This window comes from Mustelus asterias, chromosome 12, assembly GCF_964213995.1.
Source record: "Mustelus asterias chromosome 12, sMusAst1.hap1.1, whole genome shotgun sequence".
NCBI classification, from domain to species: Eukaryota; Metazoa; Chordata; class Chondrichthyes; order Carcharhiniformes; family Triakidae; genus Mustelus; species Mustelus asterias.
The window spans coordinates 106,523,482-106,535,401 of NC_135812.1; the positions used below are offsets into that span (position 1 = coordinate 106,523,482).

General features: G+C 40.0%; 1 protein-coding gene across 4 annotated transcripts in view; it reads left to right on the forward strand.

Moving 5' to 3' along the window:
- The window catches only part of LOC144501802 (BUB3-interacting and GLEBS motif-containing protein ZNF207-like), a 33,855-nt gene extending 28,528 nt beyond the window's left edge, over positions 1–5,327 (forward strand). For 2 of the 4 annotated variants that reach the window (XR_013499202.1, XR_013499204.1), the window contains 2 exons: positions 1,348–1,437; positions 3,574–5,327. The gene's annotated coding sequence lies outside the window, so the exon portion shown is untranslated. The remainder of the gene's footprint in view (positions 1–1,347; positions 1,438–3,573) is intronic. The other 2 variants (XR_013499203.1, XR_013499205.1) reach the window with 1 other exon arrangement.
- Positions 5,328–11,920: the final 6,593 nt, after the last annotated feature.

Below are 11,920 nucleotides of genomic sequence, written 5' to 3' on the forward strand. Positions count from 1 at the left end.
GAGTAATATGGGCTGCCGGTTTGAAGCTGCCTTCTATATTGAGCAAATCTCAGCTGGGGCTTTCAGAGAGGCGTTGTTACACTTGGCCTCAGTACTAATTAGGTGGGGGACAATGGAGAATGAGGTGATGTCATGCACAGTGAAATAGACTGCCAATACTTGCTGTCCATTTTTGTGTGAAAAATAACCTCTTGGACTAGATACTGGAAATCTACTGGAACCCATGAAGTTACCCTAGCATGACAAGGCACCGTCTGGAGAGAAGGTTCACGTCATCTTTAGAGACCACTAAATTTGAATCGATTGTGTGAACGCGTTTTGTGGAAGTAAGCTTGGTAGTACCTCTTTTCCAGTAAGCATGCACCATTTTATCTTTGCGATTAATGAAAAGGGCCCAGTGCCCAGTGCGTGAATAGGTTGAAATGTTGAGCTTTAAAACCATTGGTCTAATTGCAATGGTAAATTTCTGACAAAATATACAATTTCTGTATTTAAATTTCAAAACTGTATTTCTCCCACTCCTTTCCAAGAACAGTCAACTGATCAAGGAGGAGAAAAGGAGCTGTGAAGATAGATTAGACTAATTTGCTAAATCTGGGCAGGGGATTGGAATTGACGTGCGACTCCTTCAATTATTGGTTGCGAATGAAATGCAAAGGAGAATTCTAGTTCAATATGTTTTGCAGCTTTTGAGTGTGTGGATATTTTCTGTTTAATGCTCCATTAGCAACACAGGGCAAACGAATAGACACGATAACACTTTTTATCCTGTTATTAATTGCAGAGTTTTACTTCTGAGGGAACAGTGTGTCCAGCATTGGAGAAAGTGTATAAAAGGGAGTATAGCTTCAGGATATAAACACATTGAGATTGGGGTAAAATGTCCCCATTTTTAAATAAGGAATCTCTTAGCCTATTTAAAGTGCGTCACAAACTGGGGTTTACAGGATTCAGTTAATTAAATTAGTGCTCTAACTGATCCTGATTCTGGTATTTTCTGCTTTACATTTTGGGCAGTTTACAATATTTAAATTCACTTGGTAGTTTAGTTCCAGATTATTAATCACATTTATCTTTCCATTTTGAGTGTTTTCCACTTGGCACTTTTAACCATTGGTTTAAAGCCAGTGGTAAAACAGACCAGAATTTGGTGCGACCATGTTAATGTTTGTACTAAATTAGCGCTGAATGGAAAACGTAACCCTCTAATTTGCAATGTTGCAAACTGGTTTTATTTATCGATGATTTCCATTCGGATGATTGGGTTCTCAAATGTTCAGCATATTTTAATATGGAAGTTCCCTGCACCCGAAACTGAGATTTTCTTCAACATAATTTTTGTTTCAGTTAACTATAACAGCAGCGTTCCGTCACTTGCTTTTTAACGTGTAGGAAAGGAAATGCCATGGGCTCTGGCAGTACAGGTTAGTTTAATCTGTAAGTATCTGTTGTCTCTAAACAGTGTGAATATTAGTGGTGGAAGTTTTCCTTCAAAAAAGCACATTCAGAACTAATGTCTATAACAGCTTTTAAAAAAGAACAAGTTTCTAGTGATCGACAGTAAAACCTTTATTAAGTGATCTTCACACACGGCTGCAGAAACTATTTTTTCTGCCACATTACTTAAGTTAGTAAGAATTGAAAAGAACAGAAACTGTGTGGCTGAATGTTACCTTTGGCCATTCGACCTGCAGTTATGATTGCCTTCTAAATTGATGCCACCTAGTATGATAAAGGATCATAGCAAACAGTAACTAAAATTTGCATGGCTCTTCAGAAGACTTGATGGGTAATTTTTTTAAAAATTCATTCATGGGACATGGGCATCGCTGGCTGGCCAGCATTACTTGCCCATCCCTTCCCCTTGGAGGGCAGTTGAGAGTCAACCACATTGCTGTGGCTCTGGAGTCACATGTACGCCAGACCAGGTAAGGACGGCAGATTTCCTTCCCTAAAGGACATTAGTAAACCAGATGGGTTTTTTTTTTCAACAATCGACGATGGTTTCATGGTCATCGGTAGATACTTAATTCCAGATTTTTTTATTGAATTCAAATTCAACCACCTGCCGTGGTGGGATTTGAACCCGGGTCCCCTGGAACATTAGCTGAGCTTCTGGATTAATAGTTTAGTGATAATGCCACTAGGCCATCTCCTCCCCATAAATGCACTGAGTAGGGCATTGAACCACAGTGCAGAAACTCCCCAAGTTCCGCACTGGTCTGCTGAACTTGTTGACTTTGCTTGGGGTTCCTGAGGCCCAAAGAAGAAATGTGAATGAGGTTCTTAGCTCTGATTATGGAGGAAGTCTTTCTGTGAGATCTTCAGATGTGAACAGGAATCTGGTTTGAATGCAATTCCTTCCACGCCCAAATAGTCAGCAAATGGCCGTTGTCTAACCTTGCAGCAAGAGGAATGGCTGCTGGCACCCGAGAAACTGTAACCTGCGAGTGTTGGTGCCTTCCTGGAAAGAGGAGTGAAACAGAAGAGACTGAGACAAAATAAAATATTTTCCAAGGTTTTTTTGTTGAACTTTTCTTTGCTGCCTCACCACCCACTTTACCCCCCTCCCCTACACAAAGCACAGACCAATCTACTTTTATATCAGAATGAGGAAAGCACTTTCCACCGCGTTTCTCTCGCTCTCAATTTTTAGTTTTGGAACCATGTGCATTTTGGTGTTGTACTAATGGAGGTGATGTCAAGAAATCCTCCAATAGGGGCATTGATGTGAACTTCATAGTGAAACAAACTGGAGCACTTGCACATAAAAATGTTACTATTTGAGTATCAGAAACTCCAACTTTTATTATTGGTCACAGTCACTGGCAGTAACTAAAGCAAGTAGCAGTTCTGGTAATTAATCAAGAATTGTTTTATAAATGCCCTCACAGCAGTATGATTTTAAATTAGTGCTTTAAACAATTCAGCCAGATTTCTTTGCAGTTTAAAATTTTTTAGCAACCTTCTATGTTGCAGAGGGGATACCATAACTTTGGCAAGGGGCATTGTGTTGTAGAATGTGACGTTACATTTCAAATACACTTTTTTAGCAGAGTACTAAGTCATTAAGCTGTAAAGTGTTTGAAAATGGAGACAGTGTCTTTGTCTTTTTTTTACATAAATTTTCCTTCTAAGGCCTTTTGACTGTAAACATGCTCCTGTCTTAGTGCGGTGCAGTGCATTCACACACAAATGGGCTGAGAGGATTCAGGTTAATTAACATTTGGCTAATTAGTCTACAGACTTTTTTGTTGGAAGTGCAACATTTAATACAGGTTTTACTGTCGGCTGAATAGAACTGTACTGATCACGTCCAGGTGACACAATCTGCATTTGTGTTTTTATAACTGACTTTGATCTTATCAAGAAACGTACTGATTGCCAATCAATTTTGCTAAATTCTAGGGGTTTTTTTGTTTGAAGATCTCGGTATACCCAGAGTTGAAATGGGTGTGCTGCCCAACACCTCCATGCCACAATGTCAAACTTAAATCAAAGTTGTGTTATGGAACCATTTCATGCTTGGGTGTAACACGTGCAATTTGATTTTCTTTCCTCTAATCTTGCTAGGAACATCCTTTCTGTCTTATCAATGTACCTCTTTTATTGATATCTGAATTATTGTGACAAGTGGGGGGGGTGAGGCGGAAGAATCCAAGCACCGTTGAATTCACATGCCCCTGAAGAAAAGTCGTTCCTAATGGAGAGCCGATGCCTCATGAGTCCATTTAGCAAATGAGTTGAAAAGATATCTTCAATCAATGAATTTCTTCAAAGGTCAGATCAGCGTTTGCCTTTATCCAAGCTAGTGCGTTTTCCTCATTAACGTGGTATATACTAGAATAACTTTCAGAAAATGGACAAATTTATTGTATTCAGGCGTTAAAGCAAGAAAGTGGGCTCTGCAATCACTATTGTCTAGTTATTTGTTCTCTCTCCATTCCACTGGTCTGCTCAGATGGTTTACCAGAAATGTGATCAAAACAAATCCAAGTTGTGTACATGGTGTCTCTTCGCTGGGTTTGGTTGGTGCTAACATTTTAAGTAGTTGACCTTTTTCTGGCTGCCTTAATGTGCTGTTTGAAGCTTATACATCACTTCACCTTGGTTTGAGGTTGTAGCTCAGCAGTAATTGCAAAAGGACCGAACCATTTGCAGCCCTTCATTCATGGCCAACAGCAGACTTGTTTCATCATTTAACTCGAGGTCTCTGTTTGCAGCTTCCCCACTTGAAGGAGCTGAGATTAGGTACCGTTTCCTTGTCTGTTCTTGCTCTACAGTAAGTACAGGCAAAGAAATTGTGTTGGGAAGTAAAGGTAGCTCTGTTTATGTGAAAATAAAAAAGCCTGTTGGTTTTGGAGGTGCATGTTCTTCCTGACGGTGGGGAAGTGATAGGCCCTTGCTTGGCAAGTGCTCATGGTGATTTAAACAAAATCAGATGATCACTGAAAGTTAACATGCACACCGTCCCGTCACTGCAATATATTGGAGTATTCAGACTGGCCTTCAATTCGGAAGTGGTGAGTAACACTGCTGTGGACTGTTGGTTGTAATTACTTGATAACCAAATGCATTTCATTTATAGATTTTTTTTCTAAGTTGTAAAATGAGCATTTGAAGATGGCCCTTTTGAGAACAGTGATACCTATAGTACATTTGGCTGTGCAGAAGAAAATGTTTGCTTTAGGTGAGCAGAATTATAAGGAGCTAATGAAGTACCTGATGTAAGGACACTTGATATTAATGCATGGTGTCCAAGGTTATGTGGCCACATAGCTGTATACCATGTTGATTCGGTGTTCATATATATTTAAAACAAAATTCCCATTCATTTTCATACTCCCTCAGTTGTTGATGGAATAGATCTTGAATATTCTGGTTTGGAATTTTTCCACCAGTGAGGCATATCACTAGGTAAGGAACATCTCTTCTCAAACCTCAAGGCTCTTGAAATTGAAACAGGACAAATCAACATATGAACTAAGTGCCAATAAGTTACTTGGGACAAGGGCCAGATTGCCAGGGCTCGGGACCTTCATGTGACCCACAGGCTGCAGTTTGGAAACCCCTGTTAAGGAGCTTGTCTGACCTCTGTATTTGAATAATTTCTTCAAAAGTCTTCAGATTTTGGGTTGAATGTGTCTGTCGGCAGTCTTCTATTTGCATAATTATACAGTCAGTCAGCTGGACACAAGACCACTGCCAACGCCAAGGTTTACAAAGAAATTATCTGCTGCTTTTCTCTTTCAGTTAATCGTTGTTCAAAGCTTAAGGTTTGGAAAGTATTTCTTATTTGAAATAAAAGTTGTTGATTTTTGTCTGGTTTTTGTTGCAACAATTTTTTTTCTAGACTGAGTTGTTTCTTTATTAAACTGGAATTCAAACTTCTGGAACAGATTACATAGTATATTTTTCTAAAGCCCTCCGCTCTGTCCCCATTCAAAACCACAACTAATTGTTTTGAATACTGTGGTAAATTTGTCCTTTGTAACAATAATTGCAACCATAAACATAATTGTATTTGCCCATCTTAATTTTAAATAAATTTCACAGTTGATCTTTTTCTCATTGCTGTTCAGCCTTATTGCTGTGAAAGACCTTAACCTTTAAGTGGCATTGATTCTTTTATATATTTGTGTACACTTTGATCTCTTGTGACATTGCACGCAAATGGTTAGAGGCATGTGTAATCTTCCAGAAGTGGTATTAAAGGTGGTGTACAATTTAAGCTGGGCATGCTGTGAATTCTTGTGGCAACATTTTGTTTTCCAAGCAACCTATAAAAATATTGACATCCTATAATTGTACCTCCATAACTAATGAAGGTGCTGCAGCATGTTCAGTAGTATGCAGGTGTAATTTTTCTGGCAAGTTTGCACGTGGATAAAATAATTTATAATTATTGGGCATTATGTAGATCGTAGATATAGCTGAGGTTATTCATCCCATCATGCCTGTGCCGATGCTTTGGAAGAATTATCCAGCTAATCCAGCATACCTGCTCTTTGCCCATAACTATCATTTATTTCCTTTTCAGGTATTTATCCAGTTCCCTTTTGAAAGTTGATAGAATTTGCCTCCACTCTTAAGTATTGCACTTGAGATCACACCTTGCTACATTAAAACAAATCCTCATGTCACATCTAGTTCTTTATGCCAGTCACTTTAAATCTGTCTTCTATGGTTACGAATCCTTCTACTGAAAACTGCCTTTATTTACTTTGCGCATCTCAATTCTCCTCTTGACATTTTGTGCTCCAGAACAGCCCCAGCCAGCATCTCCAGCCTCTGTACGTAACCTGAAATCCCTGGTAAATACATGTTGGATGTAATATTTTTACATGCAATATTAATAGCAGTCTACAAGATGTGTTAGGTTGAAAGCATTTCAATTTCTGTAGTAACCCTCTCGGGAACTCCCAACAATCTCTCATGTTGACTAATGGTGTTTGAGGTCAGTGCTTAAAATCACTTTACAGTTGGGTTGAAGGGCCTATTTCAGTGCTATAGTCTAGATTATTGTTCTTTGGTAACTTTACTGACTTGTTTAAAAACAATTTCTGACCATATTTGATTATTTTTCTTGACCCAAGCACCTTTTAATTAGTTCTTGGTTGTCCCAGGAAAGAGTCTTGAGATAAAAGAAAATGAACATTCGGAGTCTTACAATAGCTATATCAGACTGATGGAAAAATTAGGTCAGTGTGCAATGAGTACACCTGCAGTACAGCCACGACAGATAAAATAAACCTGCATGAATATTGTCTGACTTGTATAAAAAAATCAAGTTCAGATTTCAACCAAGTTTAAAAATGGCCAATCTCTTTTTAAAATAAATTGGATGTGCTATTTTGCTGAATTACATTTCTGAACTTGAGGTCTAAAAAAGTCCAATGAGATTATTCCATATTTAACAATCAGCATGAAGCCCAGGGGACTTCCAAAGACTGAAGAGTAGGAGAGATCAGGTCAAGCAGGAAGTTTTGATTAGGTGGCACATTTTGGCTTTTAACTGCCTTGCAAGAGGACAGGAAGATGAGTGGCAGAAGTACAGAAATTGTTAGTTTGGGATTCTGAGACTGCAGTGGGTCTAGACTCAGCATAAAGAAAAATAAAAAATTGAAGTGCAGAAACATTAGGGCAGTAATGGAGAATTTCACATTAACTGGGAGTGATTCAATGAAAAGTATAGAGGGAGCAAAATTCGTATGCATTCAGGAGAATTCTAGTAAGCCAGTCATCAAGCACAACAAGAGACTGGCGGGTTCTGGAATTAATTTTAGGGGATGAAAGTGTATCGGGACAAGCACTTTGATAAGTCAGTTTAGTATAATTATGGAAAAGGAGAAAGATCAGGAGTAAAATAATTCTTAATTGGAGCCAGACTAATTTTACTACATAAGCGAAGGTGCAATTTAGCAAAGTTGGACTGAAAGTGGCTGTGTTAAAGAATATCAGTGGAAGGCATTAAGAAGAAGAGATAGCGAGAAGTAAAATAAATGCATTCTCATAATGGAAAAGGGTTGGATTCTCATCTAGAGCTCCTGGGATGTCAAGGCACTTGCAGGTAAAAAGGTGAGAAAGAAAGCTTGTTGATACTGGAGGAAGCATGAGATTTTAAAAGGAAATTAGAATTTTTCTTTTAAAATCAGAGAAGGCCTCAAGATTTAAATATACAAGGAGCAAATGGATAACAAAGGAAAAAGGGCCTGTGAAAGACCAAAAGGGCGATGGAAGATGTGGGCATGGTTTTAATCATCTTCACAAAAGAGGAGGGACAATGCAGACATTGAAATATTGAATGGGAGAAATGTCGAAATATTACGGGGTTTAGCATTCGATATCACCAGGCATGGAAGAAATGTGCCTAGGGTTGTAAGAGAATCAGGAGAGGATACTGTGACATTATTTTATGGTCTCTGGCTGCAAGGATGATGCCAGAGAGCTGCAGGATTGCTAACCATAGGACCATTTCAAAGGGGAAAATGGGTTAGACTGAGTAGTTCCAGGCCTGTCAGCCTAACCTCTGGGGAAATTATAGAGCAAAAGAATTAAAGGACAGTGTTCTGAAGGCGCAGATTAATTGTGGTTTTGTTAAGATCGTAGAACCCCTACAGTGCAGAATGTGGCCATTTAGCACCAACACTTGTGACAGCATCTTACCCAAGCCCCAGACTTGCAATGCCACGTATTTACCCCACTAATCTACACCCATCTTGGGGCATTAAGGGGACAATTTAGCATAGCCAATCCACCTAATCAGCACATCTTTGGACTGTGGGAGGAAACTGGCACACCCAGGGGAACCCCACGCAGACATGGGAAGAATGTGCAAACACCACACAGAATTGACCCTGGGTCCCTGGCGCTGTGAGGCAGCAGTGCTAACCACTGCGCCGCCCTATAAGAAGTTTGTTTTGAGGAAGTGTCAACAGAGAGTTGTACATTTAATGTCTGCATGAATTTAAGCAAGACTTGACAAGCTCTTGCATGGTAGGCTGTCAGATAAGTCCATGGGGTTCAAGAGTGGATACAAAGTATGCTCAGTGGCAGGAAGGAAAAACATTGAGTGGGTGATTTTGACTGTAAGGCTATAGGTTTTCTGCATAGGAGGCAATTCAGCCCATTGAGTCCTGGCTCTTTGCATAAGCAATTATTTAGTCCCATTCTGCCTTTCCTCAGCCCACAAACTTTTCTTTTAAGATAATTATCCATCTCTTGAAGGTCACTATCGAATCTCCTTCCAGCACACAGGCAATATATTCCAGATCCTAACTACTCGAGGGATTAAAAACATTTCTCCTCACGTCACCGTTCCTCCTTTTGCCAATCACTTTAAATTGTGTTCTCTGCCCAGGCCCCTCATGATTTCACATTCCCTATCACATCTCTCGATCATCTGGAGGACAGACTGCTGGACCATCATGTTGCCCTGCTAATTCCTTTGGACGCTGGTGTCCACAGCAGTTCTCTTTCATGACATCTAGTTGACCTTGCGTTACAGATGTCTTAAACTTGTGCTGTACTGGAAGCCGAGACATCTTCCAAGCAATTGCATCCTGGTTGGATCTGCAAATATGTTATTGGAGTTGGCCACCACTTCCACATTGGAAAGGATGGACACTTCGGTTTTGTACAAGACCCTGTGCCAAATTGGTGCCATGCTCTTCCACCTTCATCTAGCAGGTCTGCCAAGCATGTAATTGTGCGCACCCATCTGCCTGTTCTGTTTCCCATTCATCTGACTTCTCTGCAGCAGGACTTGTGCGATCTCACCTTTTTAATTTGATACCTGCACTACAATTGTCCCCCGCTTGGTTGTAGGCCAATCATGGCTGGTATCTCTCCGTGTGCTGATCCTGCCTTAAAATAACGTGCACTATTAACATATGAGTGAGTGATACGGTTTCCTCTTCCACTTCTTGCTCTTCTGCCAATGCCTGGTCAGGCTGCAATCCTTTGGGTATTTGAAAGAAAAACACAATGATAGGGTTGAGGTGAGGGGCAGGAGACAAAGTAAGTGATGCATGTTTCCACTATCTGAAGCTTATAAATCTGAAGCGAATGTGTGATGTAAGGACCGGTAACACTCAGTACTAGATCCCTTACCTTCTGTGGTGCATATCAATGATCTAGATTTAAACGCAGATTGAGCAGTTTGCGGATGGTACTATTAACCACTTGGCCAATTTCTTTGTAAGGAAGAAAGCTGTAGACAAGAAATATATCAAAAATAGGTGAGCAGAAAAGGATGAGATTAAATTTAATCTAGAGAAATATGAAATCATGCATTTTGCAAGGGAAGATGAGGCAAGGAGTGCACAATAAATGGGAGGATATTGAGCCACAGACCCTGAAGGTAGCAAGTCTGGTAGATAATGTCGAGAAGTAGGTGCATGGGTGTATTATTGGCTGAGCCCCGAAATATTAAAGTACAGAGATTATGCTGGGACTGAATAAAATACCACAGCTAGAGTACTGCTTAAGTTCTGCTCACTGCATTACAGGAGGGATGTGATCACAGAGGGTACGGAAGATTTGAGTGTGTTGGCAGGACTACAAACAGTTATGGTAGTGTATGAGGAAAGATTGGATTGGCTGGGGTTATTTATTCTACAGAATAGAGGAGAGCGAGGAGAAATTTAACTGAGGTTTATAAAATCTGTCGGGTGATTTGACAATTTCAGAAATGATTGGGTTCATCGTTTGATTTAGAAGGTATGCTGGGCACAGCTTGCAAGAAGTCGCCTCACTCCAACTCCATCTTGGAAAATCATTGGTGCCATTCAACTCCCACAAGCTGTTCTTTTACATTTACAGCAGCAGCACATTCAAAATGGTTGCTACAATAGTTGCAATATTTGTATCACTAATGTTTGTTTATTTCTCAGCTGTAAACTTGATCTCAATGTTGTGGAATGTACCCAGTTCCTCCTTGCAGTATCCTGACGAAAACCCGTTTTCCATTTGCCATTCACCCTGTTAAATTGCAGAAAACCTGACGGCCGCCCTCCCATTCATCCATGGGGACTGAAAGCAAAAACTCTGCTTTCATAATGGAATTTGGGATTCGGGGGGGAAAACATCAGCTCGTGTTTAGCAAAGTTGGAACAAGCGAGATGCAGTGATTTTCATTTGTGTTCACTCTTGTACACCATGTTAAAAATATCAAATGCAGTTTGTGGAGAAAGTTGTTTTAATGCAGAAACAGATATACAGTACAGATGTACACTGACGGTTGGCTCTATTTCACCATCTCACAACCCCTCCACTGCCTCTGATTTGTCTCACTTTGTGCATCTCCAACAATCTAGTGCCGAATGAGCCAAAATGTGCTCCAAATTGGGAAGATCAAAGCCATTGTCTTGGATTCTGAGCTACCAATTGCATTTTCCTCCATGGCCACTGAGACTGAACCAGACCATTTGCAAATTTGGAACCCTGTTTCACCCCCAAACTAGGTTCTTCTATGATGTCACTTGCCCCTCACTTATCTGTTGAAACCTTTGTGTATTTGTTATTCCCCTAGATTGCTGTTCGTGTTTTCCTAGCCAAAGCTGCACCATCTATAATCTTGAACTTGTCAGATTTGCTGCAGTTCATACCCTGACATACACCAGATCCTATTCATCCATATGCTGCATCTACTTTGACTCCCAGTCTGACAAAGCCTCAATATTAAAATCCTCAGCCTCAACTCCCTTTGTGGCCTCACACCTCCCTAACTCTTCTGCAATTTGTGCCCCTTGCCTATTCCTGAGTTCCATCGCTCCACCAGTGGTGGCTGCTCCTTAGTGACTTGGGCTCTAAACTCTGGAAATTTCTCCCTAACCCTTTCCACTTCCTTTGAGGTATTCCTTAAAAATCCCACTCTGAAGCTTTTGATCATCCTTCCTAATATATTTTTAATATGCCTTGGTATTTAAGTTCTGTTTGAAGCTTATTTGTGTTCAAGTTTAAAAACACTAAATAAATGCATCCTCCCATCTCAGCTAAGCGGTCTCTTGCAACTTGTGGCTGTAAAAAAAACATAGGTATACAAAAAGAAGCATGCAGCTGGTTCACAAGGATCCCCCCAGGTTCATCCAAGGTAGTAGTGCAATGATTCTCAATGATCCCTTGAGGGATTAAAACTCCATTGGAAATATCACAGCTGCCGAGAGCAGGTCTGAATAGTATTGGATTATAGATTTGCCAAAAAGAGTAATACGCTTTAGGATTGGGAAGGTTTTAAAAATTGGCAAAAGCTAGTTGAAAAAATAAAATTTCCAGCCTCTGATCTGCTGTCTTGTAGCCATAGTATTTTTATGGCTAGTTTCTGATCAGTGGTCACCACCAATGCCCAATGTCATTAACTAACATTTGAATGACATAAATGTTACTTGACATCCAAGTCTGAATTCAAGATCTTTCAAAG